Genomic DNA, 16,078 nt, shown 5'->3' with positions numbered 1-16,078 from the left:
AAGGCAAATCTTCTGGGGTTTGCACTTACAGGCAATTGTGAGTGACCCAGTGCAGGCACAGGAAGTCAAACTCATGTCTTCTGAGGCAGCTGCAAGTACCGTTAATGGCTGAGTCGTTTCTCCATTTCATTTTACATGCATGTGTGTGTTTGCTTGTATGCATGTCTGATCGAGGGTGCAAATCCTCTGGAATTGAAGTTACAGACCCTTGTGAGCTGTTATGTGGGTGCTGAGAATTGAACCTGGGTCCTGTGGAAGAGCAGCCAGTGTTCTCAAGCCCTGAGCCATCTCTCTAGCCCCTGTTTTAGCTTTCTTCCTTTCAAATTTGACATAATTTTCCCTGTGATTAAATATCAAGTTGAAAAAGTGGTATGAAACAGTAGATTTGTTTGATGGAGACAAATCGCCTACTATTGTGTTGGTTTCTCATGACTTGTTCTTCGCCACTGGCTGCCCCTTGGTAACAGGAATACTTGGCACAATGGCAATAGCTTCAGAGTTTGGTGGCCACTTTTGGCCTTTAGGTTTGACATTTTCAGTTACTCTTGCCTGCTTTGTTCAGGGGTTTAAGAGTTCACTCAAATTGTCTGCCAGTTGGCTTGGTTCACCTCAAAGTGGATGGTTTCTCCTCCATTTTTTCATATTCCCCTGTAAGCCACCTACCTCACTGAGGAATGTAACAATCACCCACTTTCTTTGTCTTGGACATCTGGCAGACCAGTGTCTTTAAGATATATTCTGGGAAATACTTTGGGTGGTAATGACCTTCACTATCTCTCGACTCCCTTCTTATATTCCCCGCAGTTTCTGGAGAATAAAACCCAATGCCTCTGAAACTCAGCTAATGCCCATGATTAGGTCATTTCCCCCATGACATTTAGTTTTAAGTAGAGAGAAAATTAAGTAGTTCCCTGTGTAGCATTCATTGTAAAGCTCCTGACTTCTTTTTTCTTTAATAATAAACACTGTCATAGGCTTAACGAACACAGGTTGTACGAGGCTTTTTTGAAATCTGGCATTGACAGAACTGCATCGATTCTTTAATAGCAAATAAAATGTGTAACACAGTGCCTTTGGGATTTCAAGCAAAGTCAGTCCTAAGAGCTATATTCTCCCTTAATTTACGTCTTAAGTGCTAATCATCATCAAGAGTAATAGATCCAGAAGAGAAAGGGTGTAATGATTTCTTTCATTTCTTTTATCAGGGCAAGATTTTAAAGGTCATATAACATATTATTTTAAAACTCTTAAAACACCATTTTTCATACTATATCAAGCACATCTGCATGCAGCTCAGATACCAAGTAGGGTAATAACTCTTTCACACAGAGTACGTGTGAGATGTTCAATGAGGTATAACCACAGTGTGCTGGAGAAAATATATAGCAGGGATCGTTTGAATGGGTAGTTCTAATTTGCATGATAATGTCTGCTTTGGATTTATTCTGCAAAGACACAAGGGCTTTCTCACTGCTTCCACTTTACTTCTCATAATTTTCTATTAATAGTAAAGCATGAGAGAAAAATGTTGACAAATGTTCTGACTGCGCTGGGTTTTCGTGTGTCTCACATGAGATCCTATTCTCTATTTTAAAAGTTTGAAGTGAATAGAGGAAAGTGCCAAAGAGAACTACAACAAGAGAGTTGGCACGGACATCGGAACCATGAGAATACAGGGTACCTGGAGCTAACAATGGTTCAGGTGAAGGGAGGTCTACAAGCATGTGGGGTATTGTGTCAGCTGGTGAAACAGCAGTTCAGTGAGGCCAGCAACACAAGTGCTCGGTGAGCTGCTTCAGGTCAAACCTCCTGACTGTTCCCCTACAGCTCTTTCTTCTGTCAACAATTTGCAGTTCAGCAGTGGGGGCCTTAGTCCAGAATGGGGACATATTTGTCATTTTGTCTACAGGAAGAAGAAATGTCTTAATATCAAATTTTGTAAAAGTAAATTAGAATCCAGAAATTTAAGTACATAGGTAAATTTCTTACAAATTCTGAATAGTTTCTTCTTTCCACTGTCACATGTAAATCAGGTAGTATCCAAGGACAAGGTGTACAGGCAGCACACTGATATATACCACCTTTTTTGGACACGTTTCGACATGTATTTTATCTGGTCATTTTTTTATCGTATAACAGAACATAAACCGAGTATTTCAAGTATAAAACACCTTTGAAAAATAACCAAGTTTGTTTATTGTGAGGAAAAAACAAAGTACAGTTGATTTAGCAGGGTACATAACAACTTGAATGAAGCTTATGTTTGATTGTCAACAGAAAATCATTTAAAAAGTAGACAGACAGTTAGTTTCAGTACTGTTGACCAAATTCAGGCCTTGGGTGTTCAAGACAAGGAGTATACTGCACTGTTACTAGAATTAATCTCATTTGAGGTTAAATGTATATTTTAATAATCCAATTATGGTTGAAATCAAAGAAAAGCCAGAGGACCTCTTCTGAGAAATAGTTAATGAGCCACTACCAGGGGTTTTGTATAAAACTGCCTAAGTTAACTCATTACTACATACAGTATGAAGCTCCAGTATGTAACAAATTCAAGAATTTATTTATTAATTTAGTTAAAATAAAAATTTCAGTTTGTTTTATAGTTGTTAATGAGGCCTTAAAATTCGAATTTGAACCATGTGTAACTTAGCAAGTTCCTATGTGTTAACGCATTTATGTATTACACATATTTATAGGTATAAGCATTTATGTAATCTCACTATAACTGCATGCATCTTCTATGTATTATCTCTGTATCATCTATCTATCTATCTATCTGTCTATATACCTATCTATATCTTCTACTTATCTTCATCATCCATCTATCAATGGAACAAAAACAATTACAAAATTTAAAACTGGTTAGCTTGACTCTGTGAAGTTTTTGCTTTGTTATTCCAATTTGTTAAAACCTTCAGTGGAGAAAACATACAGTATTCTCAGACATTTAATTTATGAAATACAGCTGATATAAGCTTGTGACTTTGGACGGCCTATATGACTGCAAAGCTGTATAGATTTTAAGCAATGTCCCGAATAGGCATTTTGAGATTTCCTTTGGGTTTTCATAAAGTGAATGGTTTCTAGTGAAACCATTGGTGCATTTGAATAACGCAATGCCAAAGTCAGCACAGCTGTGTCCATTAGACTCACCATGTATGATGGATTCATACACTCACCTTGCCAACTGTCATTTCCCTCATTTGTGGAAGCCATTTCTGCTAACTCATGTTATGTTCTGTGTTGAACTATGCTGCTCTTGATTAAATTTTGATCCTTTCCTAACTCACTGTTTCACTTGATTTTAACATTATGAAGTAATCTAGCTACACATCCATCTCTGTCTATCATCTATCTATCTATCTATCTATCTATCTATCTATCTATCTATCCATCTGTTATCTCTCAGTATCTGTCATCTATCTCTCTATATATCTACCTACCTACCTGTTTGCCTATCTGTCATCTATCTAGAATCAATTATTTTTTATGTGCTTCAATTATTTATTTATGTGATGTGTGTGGGCGCATGTGCTATGGTGCACATGTGGATGTCAGAAGACAGCTCTGTGGCATTAGTTCTCTCCTCTGTCTTTGTGTGTTCCAGGAACCAAACTTAGTTTGTCAGTTTTGTGAATTAGTTGTTTCTCCCAGATGTGCCATTTCTCTGGCCCTTCAAAATTTGTTAACTGTATTGAGAAAACATTTTGTTTCCATAAATTGTATTTGTTTAATTTGGAGTGCAAAACCCTTTGCAAACATACTAACAAATTCAGCAAAAATGCTTAGAAGTGCAAACGTAAATGGCTATGCATTTGCTATGCAGGCCATCTTTAAAACAGCAACAAATATTTTAACCTAGATTTAGCTACTTCTTTTCAGTTTCTAATGAAGCTGTTTATTGAAAGGTATAATCAACTAGAATTTGGGCAGTGTTGTTCTGCTTAAGGACTAAGGTATCACTGGAGTAAAAATTCCTCTTCTGAAAAACGGAATTAAAGTAATGGATGAATTTTTTTTTCTCAAAACTTAAAAGTCTTTTCTATTCTCACATGTTGAAAAGAAGGTACACTGAACAGTTTATAATTTTTCTGCTCATAAAACTACAAAGAAAAGCATCTGGACAATCATATCATGTGAAACAAGATGGAATTCAGAACTAAGAAATGCTTTTTTAATGCAGACTCAAAAACAAACTTCCACCCTATTTGGACACAGTTCCTTGTGACATCATAGCGTTCTGTGCTCTGTGTTGTCCTTACCTACGTCAACAGCTAGCATAAAAGGAAGCCTCTCTTGCAAAGTGTTCTTTCATGAGAGTCACATTTTTCTTTTGCATTTTTAAAGGAAGCATTATCACATGGATAAAAAGTAGAACCCTAACCCAGAAGTCTGAGTGAAACTTGATTGGGTCACACACCCTTGAAAAATAACTTTCTTAACTTGAGCATTTTATCACTTGTAGACTTCTTCTTTCTATGTTACATATATAAGAAATAATACCAAATTATGGAAATTCATTTTTAGAAGCAAATACTGTGTGACATCACTGACAGAGGGACAGATAGTAGGACAGATATGATCTAACTTACCCCTGTTCTTTTTGCTTATCACAAGGAAGGAATAGATTCCTACCTTTCTAAGTTGCTTTTGCTTTTGATGATTTTGGGGTGGTCTGAACATCTGAGGCAGGTGAGATGCTGGGGAACACATACTCTTTTGATGGAACTCCACTGCCTAAAGGGTGAATCCATTTCACTTCATGAGACATGATCCTTTGAAGACTGTCCAAGCACTTTCTAGACAGGTATTAAATTATAGGACTACATATAGTTCAGCATATTAATCTGAAATTAAAATGGGCAGAAAGATGAGACTATTACAATAACGGCTTGCCTAACGTATGCAAAGGAGGATTCTCTGGTTCTCTCTAATGTATTTCTGGTTGATACACATAAATACATTGCAAATCTATGAAAGAAGAAAACATATTTGCCCTGGGTAGGGAGGCCTTCAAAGGAACCTCCTAGAGAAAGTCGTGCTTTGTTCAAGGCAAAGAAAAAGTACTTATGAGTTCAACAACTCAATTCTTGGCTGTATTCACAGTTAATGTAAACAAGTATTTTCAATGAAGTGATGAATATTAATAATTTTAATGGTGTACTAATCACCATTCATTTATTTATCCAACTATATTCATTAAACATATATTCTGTGTTAACTTCTGCTCTAATTCACAGAAATAAATAAAAACCCCTGACTCTCTCATTTTTTCATTTAAATACAGATTAAAAACAAACCAATTAATACATAGGATATCAACAAGTGGCAAGGGCTGTGATTTCCAGATTTTCTATTGCATTTTTCCAATATATCCATTTCACTGTCTTAATTTTTTAAAAACTTTTAGGACCATTTAAACTTCTATTTGATTAAACCTACCTGAAAATTCATCTGAATTTTCTTTCTTCCTCAGACATATTCCTTCCCATCTTATATCTAAATTAGATGAGCTATAAATACCAATAATGTTTATGATGATCACTTTCCAGTATGTACTTGATGCACTCCAGTTTTGTGTGTCCTGAAACCTACTTGATACCCCCTTTTGTACCTCGGGCTAGAAATTATAAGGCACCTTAGGATAGATATTATAAAAAGAGGTTATAAAATGTTCTCTCTGAAATGTACTTCCAAGTGTCTTTGGTTTTGACTTTAATCATAAGTGATGAGTCATCATGAATGACTAGCTTAGTGTCTCTACTTATGTTACTCACTGAGATCCAAATGGGTCAATTCCTTGGTTTCATAGAATTCTAGAAACCAGGATGGTAAAGGGTCTTAGTGATCAAGCAGTCTTCTCTTGCTACAGAACAGGGCAAATATTTGGCCTAAAATGAACAACTTCAGTACACTGTCAGTACTAACAATCAATTTTCAATTTTACCTGGATGGGAATGAGAACTTGTCTGGACCAAACAACTATAATGAGATGTCACTTAAGGGAGGTATGGAAAATGTCAGCAGATGTCAGCAAGGCTGGTGTGACATCCTAAGAGGCCAAATAAAAGCACTGAAGGCATTTTCCTAAGACCCTGTTAAGAGGTGCTATGATGGAGTGAGAAGCAGCTGGAGTAGCCAAGTTGAAGCCTACAAACCACTTTCCCTGTTGGCCACACTTGATGAGATCAACAATGTTCCATCATTTGTAAGCTTTTTTTCTCAATCATAGGAATTACACAACAGTTTCTTCAACATCTTAAATTCCATATTTTTTTCTATTCTTTAGAAGACTCTTTTTTTTACAAAATCAATAAGGTGGAAATTATTAAGAAGTATAAATAAATCCAAATCACACAAATTTGAGTTTCAAAAGCAATGTAACTGACCTAGATGTTATCACCATAAGACCATGGTCTGCTGAGTCATATACTGCAAAGGAAACATTTTTCTCCTGCAATTTTTGTATTTTGCCATTTTAAATTATTATTATTATTTGACAGTTGCTATATTTGATGAAGAGTTTTAGTAATTTTCATCCTCCATATCTCTGCTGGCTAGTTTCATGTCAATTGGACACATGCTAGAGTCATCTGAGAACACAAATGAGAAAATACCTGCATTAAGAACCCTCTAGTGATGGATGGGAGAAGGCTGGTTTTGCTGTGGGTAGTGCAAGTCAAAGGGAGCAAGGCAATAAGCAGCACTCCTCCATGGCCTGTGTATCAGCTCCTGCCTCCAGGTCCCTGCCCTCTTACTGTTCCTGTTTTCATTTCCCTCAGCCGACTATGATACGGCAATCAAATCAACCCTTTCCTTTTCAAGTTGCTTTGGTCATGGTTTATCATGATTGCAAGAGAAACCCTAACTAACAGAATACCTCTTCACTCTATCCTCTGCCTGTGACACCATTTGTAAATGGAATTCTTGTTAGTCTAAATAGTAAAAACCCAGAGTCAGATATAGAGGAAAATGTTGGTAGATCAGAGAGGAGAACAAACCAAATCCACTTTTATTTCGTTAGCTTCCCACCAGACAAGATAGCGAGTTCCTGTTTCTTCTTGCTTATATACTCTTTCTATCCAACCATCTCAATTCCTGTCTCTTCCCAGCCATCTCACTTCCTTTTTCCACCTAACTATCTAACTTCCTGTTTATCTATGCAGACCTCCAGACCTCTATGCTTAGCTAGTGGCAAGCTTCATCCTCTAATCTTGAGACAAACTCCATTTGTTCAAGCAAGGTATCACCACAACCATTCTTTTAACAAGTACATCTCCGACCTTCATGTCATCATCCTTTTATGTATAACCCAGTGAGTTTAATTGGAGTTACTTCCCTGAGGATAGGTGTGAAGTTATTCAGTGGAAGAGACTGTTCCTGTGGTAATGTAAGTAATGTCTATAATAGCCTCTTCCATGATGAAATGTTCGTGGGCCAAACCTTGTTTGTATTATATAGATAAGAGTTGCTACAGTGAGTTCAAGAATGCAATGCCATGTTATTTCTCAAAGACACCTCTGTGGTGCATATCTTTCCATCCTTCATTTTTATCATCTCTCCACCTTGTCTTTTGCTTTGCTCTTTGAGCACAGTTGCACTGAAGTAACTTTTGAAATGCCTGTGTCATTCAAAGAAGGTGCCACTCCCATAACTCTTCTTTCTGTCATCTAGGTCTTGCATTCTTTCTACTCCCTCTTCCATAGAGGGATATAGCAGCTTCCCATTTGGAATGGGACATGCACTTGTTCTCAGAATTTTGGCAAATTATGGGTTTTGAATTAACCTCTATCTGCTGTCATGAGAAACTTCTCTGATAAAGGCAACACCTTTATTCCAAGAAAACAATCTACATTGTTTTCCTAAAATTATTCTCTTTTTATGCCCATGGATCTGGAATTTTTATTGTTTTCCACAGTTTGTGATTATTACATTCTTGAGTTTTCTTTACAAAAATTACCATTTTCTATGAAATAGCTAATTCTTCTAATCTGTCTTCATGTCTTGCATAATTTATTTGTTGATCAGAATTTCAGCTCAGTTCTTTTATTTGCTATATTATAATTTTATACAAATTCAAATGAATTTTATTTCAATTTTCAGTGTTTCTCTTTATTGAATTTTACTTTTAATGTCCTAAATTATCTTCAGTATTTCAGTTAGCCAATTAATCTTGCATCTCAGCTTCAATCAGAAATTTATTCTAACTTCATTCAGATATTTATTGGTATCTTCTTTGTGCTCCGTAGACTCTTAAATGTCTCTATAATTTTTTCAGAGTCTTTTTTTATTACTTTAATTTTAAATAGCTTGCTTCACATGTCAACCCCAGTTCCCTCTCCCTCCCCTCCTCCCGCATGCCCCATCCCTCCCAGCCTCCCACCCTTTCAGCAGATCAGTGTTTATCCCTGGCATACAAATGGACTTCATGTGTCCATAATACAAAGAGGAAGGCTCTCTCAGCCTGGACTCTTAGGGGAGTTCCTGGAACCTTCCCTGAGTGAAATGACAGACTCTGGAAATCCCCTATGTCTCTATAATTTAAGTTGTGCATTTTGCGACTCATATAAATAGATTTCCTTTTAGGACCTTACTCTAAGATTGACTAATAATATTGAAGAGAAAATATTTCTCATGTTATTTTATTTTTTGATGGGACTGGCAACTTTGAGTTTGGTCATTGGCTGTTTGTTTTCTGATATTAATTCATCATCCATCTTTGTTAACTGGGATTGCTGTTCTTTTGTGTTGTTACCATATTTTGACTGTTCTTTTCTTTTCTATCAGGGAAGATGTATTTGAAACTCATTCTTTTGATCACTGTATGGATGTTGATTTGTATGGAGGTTGAGGTGATTCCAATTCCTTGGAGACATGGGAAGGAGGGTATCCCTGAGGTCCCACTGGTTATATGCTTCCAATTGGGGTATTCATCAATCTGATTACAAGGGTAGGCCAGTTCATGTATCCTCTCCCTCATTGCTAAGAGTTTTACCTCCTTTTGGGTTCTTAGGAGTTACCCTAGCACCAGGTTTCTCCCTAAGGTAATAGTGGCTCTCTCTATTAAAATATCTCTTTCATTGCCCTCCCCACCTAGGCCATCTCATTCCCTCCTGTTCTTATCCTCCCCTCCCCTCACTCTTACCACCCTTCTTCTACCCAGTTTGCCCTATAGATATCTAATTTCCATCCCCAGGATTATCCATGTGTCCCTCTTAGGGTCCTCCTTGTATCTGGCTTCTCTGGAGCGGTGGATTTTAGTCTGGTTACCCTTTGCTTTATGTCTAATATCCACTTATGAGTGAATACATACTGTGTTTGTCTTTCTGACAACTCAGGATGTTTTTTGCTAGTTCTACAGTTTGCCTGAAAATTTCATGAGGTCACCTTTTTTTGTTTACCACTGAGTAGTATGCCATTGTGTAAATGGACCACATTTTCATTACTCATTCTTCAGTTGAGGGGCATCTAGATTGTTTTCAGGTTCTGGCTAATATGAATAATGCTGCTATGGACATTGTTGAGCAAATGTCTGGATGGTATGATTGAGCATCCTTTGGATAAATACCCAAGGGATTAGACATCAAAATTCAAAATAACCCAATTGAAAAACGGGATACTAATCTACACAGAGAATTCTCTCCAAAAGAAATTCAAATGGTGAAAAGACATTTACAGAAGTGGTCAACATCCTTAATCTTCATGGAAATGCAAGTTTAAACATCTCAGATATCATCTTATACCTGTCAGAATGGCTAAGGTCCAAAATACTGAGGGCATCTTTGTTGGAGGAAATGTGGCATGAGGGGAACACTCCTCCACTGCTGGTGGGAGTACAAACTATTACAGTCATTTTGGAAATCAGTGTGGCAGTTTCTAAGAAAACTGGGAATCAATCTTTTTGTGGGGGTTAAGGTGTGGTCCCAGAGCAGGCATCAGGATGAAATAGAGGTTTCTTTTCACTGGTAGTTCTGTGGACCACTCTTAGATTGGTTCCCGGGGCAGAACCAGAGGCAGAGGCAGAGGCAGGTATGCTCAAGGGATCTTACCACAGGAGGCTGTAGTGGCATCTTGCCTTGCCAATGAACTTGTTCTGGGGGCCACACCCTTTAGGTGTGGTTTCAAGTGCAAACATGACCCTCTATAAGGTAGAGAAGGGGCTGGCTCATGCTCTCTTGGGTTGTGGAGAGCATCTGAAGGGCAGAGACTGCATCTTCTGGAGAAGGAAAATGATCACGGTTATTTACTCTTATCTGTTTAAGTGTTTCCCCAATAAACATCTATTTATCATTTATCTTGGTAGATTCATTTACACCCAGCTTTCAGAAGGCTATGTGTGTCTGCTTTTTTCTAACACAGGAACTTAGCTGTGTAGCCCTTTGTGGCCTAGAAGTCCCTATGTTGATTATACTTGCCTCTAATTGTGGCAATCCTCCAGCCTCTGCCTTCTGAATGCTTGGGATATCAGGCTTCCTTACCATTGCATAATATAATTTTATTAAATGTAATTTGGCTGATCACTTTTAGATACATATGTTTTTTCTGTCAGTTAACAATGAGCTGTTCTTATGCTTATGCATAAATGAAGGGGTTGCAGAAAACCTCAGGGATATCATTGTATCACATGTTCTGGCTCATATTTTACTCACCTGATTTTCAGTTGTCCCAATGGAATGTATAACAATTGTCAATTAACTGTTAAATTTAAGAGGCTGTCAGACGTTATTAAAGTAAAAATGTTCAATCATGGGACTGATTTCTGCTCATTTCCAGTCTCTAGTACTCCTTTTGGGGATGAGTTATCTTTGGAAGATATGCTAGCACCCAAAAGAGCAATGAGATGATCCTAATTGCCTTTCAGTTTCTGTAAGGAGATGCACAAATTATTTCTTCTGGCTGTTATGACAAAATTTGTAACAAAGGCAACGTAAGGAAAGAGAAGAGTATCATGAATCATGAATCCATTATGGCACAGAAGTCATGGTAGTAGCAACAGCTATTGATAGAGCATCAGGAGCATGGTGCAGCTGATCACATTGTGGCTTGGTTTCAAAGCCACTGAAGTCTTCAAATCATAAGCTGAATGTACCCAAATTCTTTGCCAGAATGTAACACAAATGGCCTCAATCCATGTTCCTAAAAATGTTTTTCTTCCTTTCTGAAACATCAGAAAAAATTTTTGTTGTCTTCAGTTCTATTAAGATCTGTTTACAGTTGTATAGGAGCTTTCTGTGTAAACTCTTCTACATTCCTTTCAAAGTATATCCAATGCCCATGAACTTGTGGTCAGGCTTCTCACAGTAATGACTTCATTTCATTTTTCTCTTCATCTTCCTTCCCTCTTTCCCTCCATCCCTCCTCCTTCCTTCCTTCCTTCCTTCCTTCCTTCCTTCCTTCCTTCCTTCCTTCCTTCCTTCCTTCCTTCCTTCCTTCCTTCCTTTCTTTCTTTCTTTCTTTCTTTCTTTCTTTCTTCCTTCCTTCTGGTACAATTCATCCTGATGGGAGAGGCCTGGATAGTGCAACTCTTTTTTTGTTTGTTTGTTTTGGTTTTATGAGACAGGGTTTCTCTGTATTGTTTTGGAGGCTGGCGGCCCAGCCCGGCCTCGAACTCACAGAGATCTGCCTTCCTCTGCCTCCCGAGTGCTGGGATTAAAGGTGTGCGCCACCACCGCCAGGCTTAGTGCAACTCTTACTGAGGTGTAAGTGCATGAGATACCTGGTATGGCAGTCAGGAAGCAGTGAGACATGAGGGCGGTTCTCAGTGCACTTTCTCCCTTTCATTCAGTCTGGAACCCTATTCCCTGGTGCAGTGCTGCCCAGGTTCAGGTTGTGCCTTCCCTCTTCACTTAAACTTTCCTGAAAATACCTTCATGGAATGGCCCAGAGATTTGTACAACCAAGTTGACAAGCCAGATTGACCAGCTCAGAGGAGCAATCTATTTACTTGACTTTTTATAACTGTTATTGTATCCAATTATTTTTCTTATTGATATAAGAAAATATTGATATTTTCCATTCCTAAACACAAAAGATAAACATGTTAATAAGCTTTGTTTTATCTTCTAATGGTTCAGTATATGTTGATAATATTAAATGTTCAGGTTAATCAAAATTCTAGTTATACCAAAGAAGATGTAATTTGACTTTTACTATAAACCTTTCCATAATACTGAGTGAAAAATTCCAGCAATGTAACTTTTGCTGAGATGAAATGTTTGTGTTTTTTAATTTCTTCATAGCTACTTGTTAAGATTTTTACTTGAAAATAATAGGACTATCAATGAAAATAATAATCATAAATTTTATGAAACCTACAGACTATATAGGAAAAAGAGGTTGCAAAATAATATGCTAATTAGTGATGAGGGTTATACATCATTAAATCGTGTATTTTAGTGATAATTTCTTAGATCATTCTTTAACCTGGAATGCATTGCTACAAAATATATGCTGCTATAAGTTGTTGCCTCTTTTTCACAAGCTGCAAATCTATATGGTAGGTTACAGTACTAAATGCTATAGGGTATTATAACACAAAGATTGATATTTACATATTTAAGACCATCTGAATATGGAAAATCTAGCTTAAAAATACACAGCAGATTGAAAAGCATACCACTTTTATAGGGAATTTACTGTGAAATGACATTGGCAAAGTAGAAGTTGTCTGGGTGACTCAATGTGCAAAAAGAAAGACCTTGGGCATTCCTGAATGTGATTGTAGACTTTGTAAACATTGCACAATTATTCTTCACTTAGTGTCATTTCTTAGTGTTGTATTCTTCACTTCAACCACAATGTAATATGAGTATAGTGTGCTGCTTTAATTAATAGATTGTTCATATAAGTAGCGTTTGAATCACATTGCAATCTTTATGCTGTGGAGAGATTGGTCATCACAGAGTAGATTCCATTTTGGGGATTTTTGTTGTTTTGGTTTTGCTTTTTTTAAGAGAAAGATAGAACATGAATTTGGGTGAGTGAGGAAAATTTAGGAAAAAGATTTGAGGGAATGAAAATCATATCAAAATATATGCTTTGCATGAAAAATTTTAGATTAAAAGTAGTATGCTTGAAACCACATGTATGCTGTACAACTTTATTAATAATTTTCTAATATAATGGTAAATTATGTACATTAAATATATACCAGAAATATACTCACTGATGAGCAGTATCAACTGGGATGCTCAGACCAACTAGGTTATTCTTTGCTATTATTGACAGCTATATATATATATATATATATAATATCAAGAATAGGAACAATGTTCTGTCTTATAGCAAGATTGCTGTTACAGAATTGGATATAGTGGTCTTCTAGGTTCATTTTTAGCTTATGTGACAACTACCATAAATGTTCCCTGTGATTGACTGAAATGCTTTTGCACAGAGTGTGCTTGACTTAAGATGTACATGCTGACTTAATGCTAACAGACTTTCAGGGATATTTAAAGAAACTTTTTTTTTATTTCTTGCCTTTGACACAAAGATTAGAGGATAATACTATTTAATCATAAGTGTGTAGAATTTTACATAACAAATATAAATGATGTTTGGGCATTGTATTAAAATGAATTGTAGTTGTGTGTGTGTGTGTGTGTGTGTGTGTGTGTTTGTGTGTATCTGAGTGTGTAGACATACATACAAAGAACAGGGGAAAGAAATGCCTTTGGGGAGACTGGGAGAGGACAGAGGACAGTGACCTTGATTAGGCTCCTCTAGGCAATGTCTTTCCTCTAGTCATTATGGTATAAGGCTTTTACACTCTTCTCCTCCCTCCTGGTTAAGTACATATTCTGCATAAGTATTGTGGGAACTAACTCTATACATCAGCTGATCTCTTTTTATCATTTGTTCTCATATTTAGAATATCAACAAATTTGACACATCAAGTTGCTGTAAGACTAAGAACCTCTACATGTACCAAGGATAGACAAGACACCCAGTATGAGGAATAGGGTCCCCAAACCAGTCAAAGCATTAGAGACAGCCCCTGCTCCCACTTCTAGGAGTCCCATAAGTAGACAAAGCTACACAACTGTCAGATATACCAGGATACCCAGGTTGTTCCCATGCAAGTCACCTTGTTGACTCAGACTCTCTGATACTCCGTGAATCCAGACCAGTTGTCTCTGTTTTCTTGTGATGTCTCTAACTACTCCGACTTGTACATTCCTTCTTCCCTCTCTTCAGGAGGATCCCCAAAGCTCAACCTAATGTTTGTCTCTGTGTCTCTACATCAGTTTCAATCAAATGTAGGCTCTCTGATGGCAATTAGGGTAGTCATGTTTGTCTTTCTGGGTCTGAGTTACTTCACTCAGGTTGACTTTTTCTAGTTACATCCATTTCCCTCAAATTTCATCATGTCATTGTTGTGTAAATGCCACATTTTCTTTATCTTTTCTTCAAATGAGGGGCGTTCATATTATCTTCAGGTTCTGGTTATTACAAAAAAACTGCTTTGTGCATAATTGAGTCTTTGTGGTATGATTGAGCATCTTTTGGGTATATCCTCTAGAGTGATGTAGTTGGATTTTGAGGTCTTTGATGCATTTCAACTTGAGTTTTGAGCAGGATGATAGATACCGGATTTGGATTTATTCACATTTTTTCTACATGCTGACTTCCTGTTATACCAACATCATTTGTTGAAAATGTTTCCTTATTTTCCATTATGTAATTTTGGATTCTTTGTCAAAAATCAGGTGTCCATAGGTGTGTGGATTTACAACTGGGTCTTCAATTCTATTCTATTCATCTGCTAGTCTGTTTTTATGCCAATACCATGCTGTTTTTATTGATATAGTTCTGTAGTAGAGCTTGAAATCAGCGATGGTGATACCTCTGGAAGTTCTTTTGCTGTACAAAATTGTTTTGGCTATCTTGAGTTTTTTGTTTTTCCATATGAAGTTGAGTATTGTTCTTTCTTTTTTTATTTTTTGCTTTTTTAAAATTTAGATTAGAAACATGCATGCTTCAAATGTCAATACCAGCTCCCCCACCCTTCTCCCTCTCAGCCCCACCCCCCACCCCCAGCCCAATTCCCACATCTTTCCCCAGGGAGGGTGAGGCCCTCTTTGAGGGGATCTCCAGAGTCTGTCATTTCATTCAGGGCTGGACCTAGACCCTTCCCCATGGGTCCAAGCTGAGAGAGCATCCCTCCATGTGGAATGGGCTCCTAAAGTTCATTTGTATGCCATGGTGAACACTAGCCCTAGAGTGTTGTTCTTTCAAGGTCTGCAAAGAGTTGTGTTGGAATTTTGGGGGTTATTGCATTCAATTTGTAGATTGCATTAGTAAGGTTGCCAGTTTTACTATGTTAACCATACTGATCTGTGAAAATGAGAAATCTTTCCATCTTCTGATATCATTCCAATGTGTTTCTTCAAAGACTTGAAGATTTTGGAAAGTTAGAGAGAAATGTATTTTAAGATATGAGTGGTTCAGTTGTTGATAGATGGAAGAAAACTTGTTGAGAAAAAATACTGCTGTTTGGGGTTAATTAAACAATTTCAGTTCTCAAGCAGCTATTCTTAACATTGGTTTACATATAAAAAGAGAACCCTTTCCTCTGTTAATAAGGAAGGAAGTGTCCTGAAATGCAGTTGTACTCACAACATGATTACTGTATGTTTGAAAGGTGTTGATGTTTTTGTGACAACTGTATGCCATTTTGTGTATACTCTACTCCATCCAAAATATATAGTACTATAAACACCAAAGCACATTAATGAAAGTACTCTGATAGTTCTCTTGAACTACATTGAGTTTGTGGCATAGACTAGTAGCTTACGAACTTCTCACAAGTCCTTAACAGAGAGTTGAAATTGTATGGGGTTGCAATGACTTATTCTTAATGAAGAGTTAAAGCTTATAAGTATATATAAATAGAGTAGTAGTCATAGTTTATTTTCCTTCTTTCAGTTGACCTTATATTGAATATTCCCAGAGACATCTTTTTTATGCAATTCATACTTTTTTATTTTGTATTTTATGAGACTGATTTTAAAAACTACCAGTGTTTTGTTATGAACAGAGGGTAATGCTGATTACGAGGTGTCTAACTATT

The 16,078-nt window shown here is 37.0% G+C and overlaps 1 protein-coding gene across 2 annotated transcripts in view; it reads left to right on the top strand.

The window, feature by feature from the left end:
* Fstl5 (follistatin like 5) overlaps nt 1-16,078 on the top strand; it is a 579,517-nt gene that overhangs the window by 52,823 nt on the left and 510,616 nt on the right. The window lies entirely within an intron of this gene.

This window comes from Mesocricetus auratus, unplaced genomic scaffold (genome assembly GCF_017639785.1).
Source record: "Mesocricetus auratus isolate SY011 unplaced genomic scaffold, BCM_Maur_2.0 Super-Scaffold_100009, whole genome shotgun sequence".
Lineage (NCBI taxonomy): Eukaryota > Metazoa > Chordata > Mammalia > Rodentia > Cricetidae > Mesocricetus > Mesocricetus auratus.
This window is presented reverse-complemented; position numbering and strand designations above follow the sequence as displayed.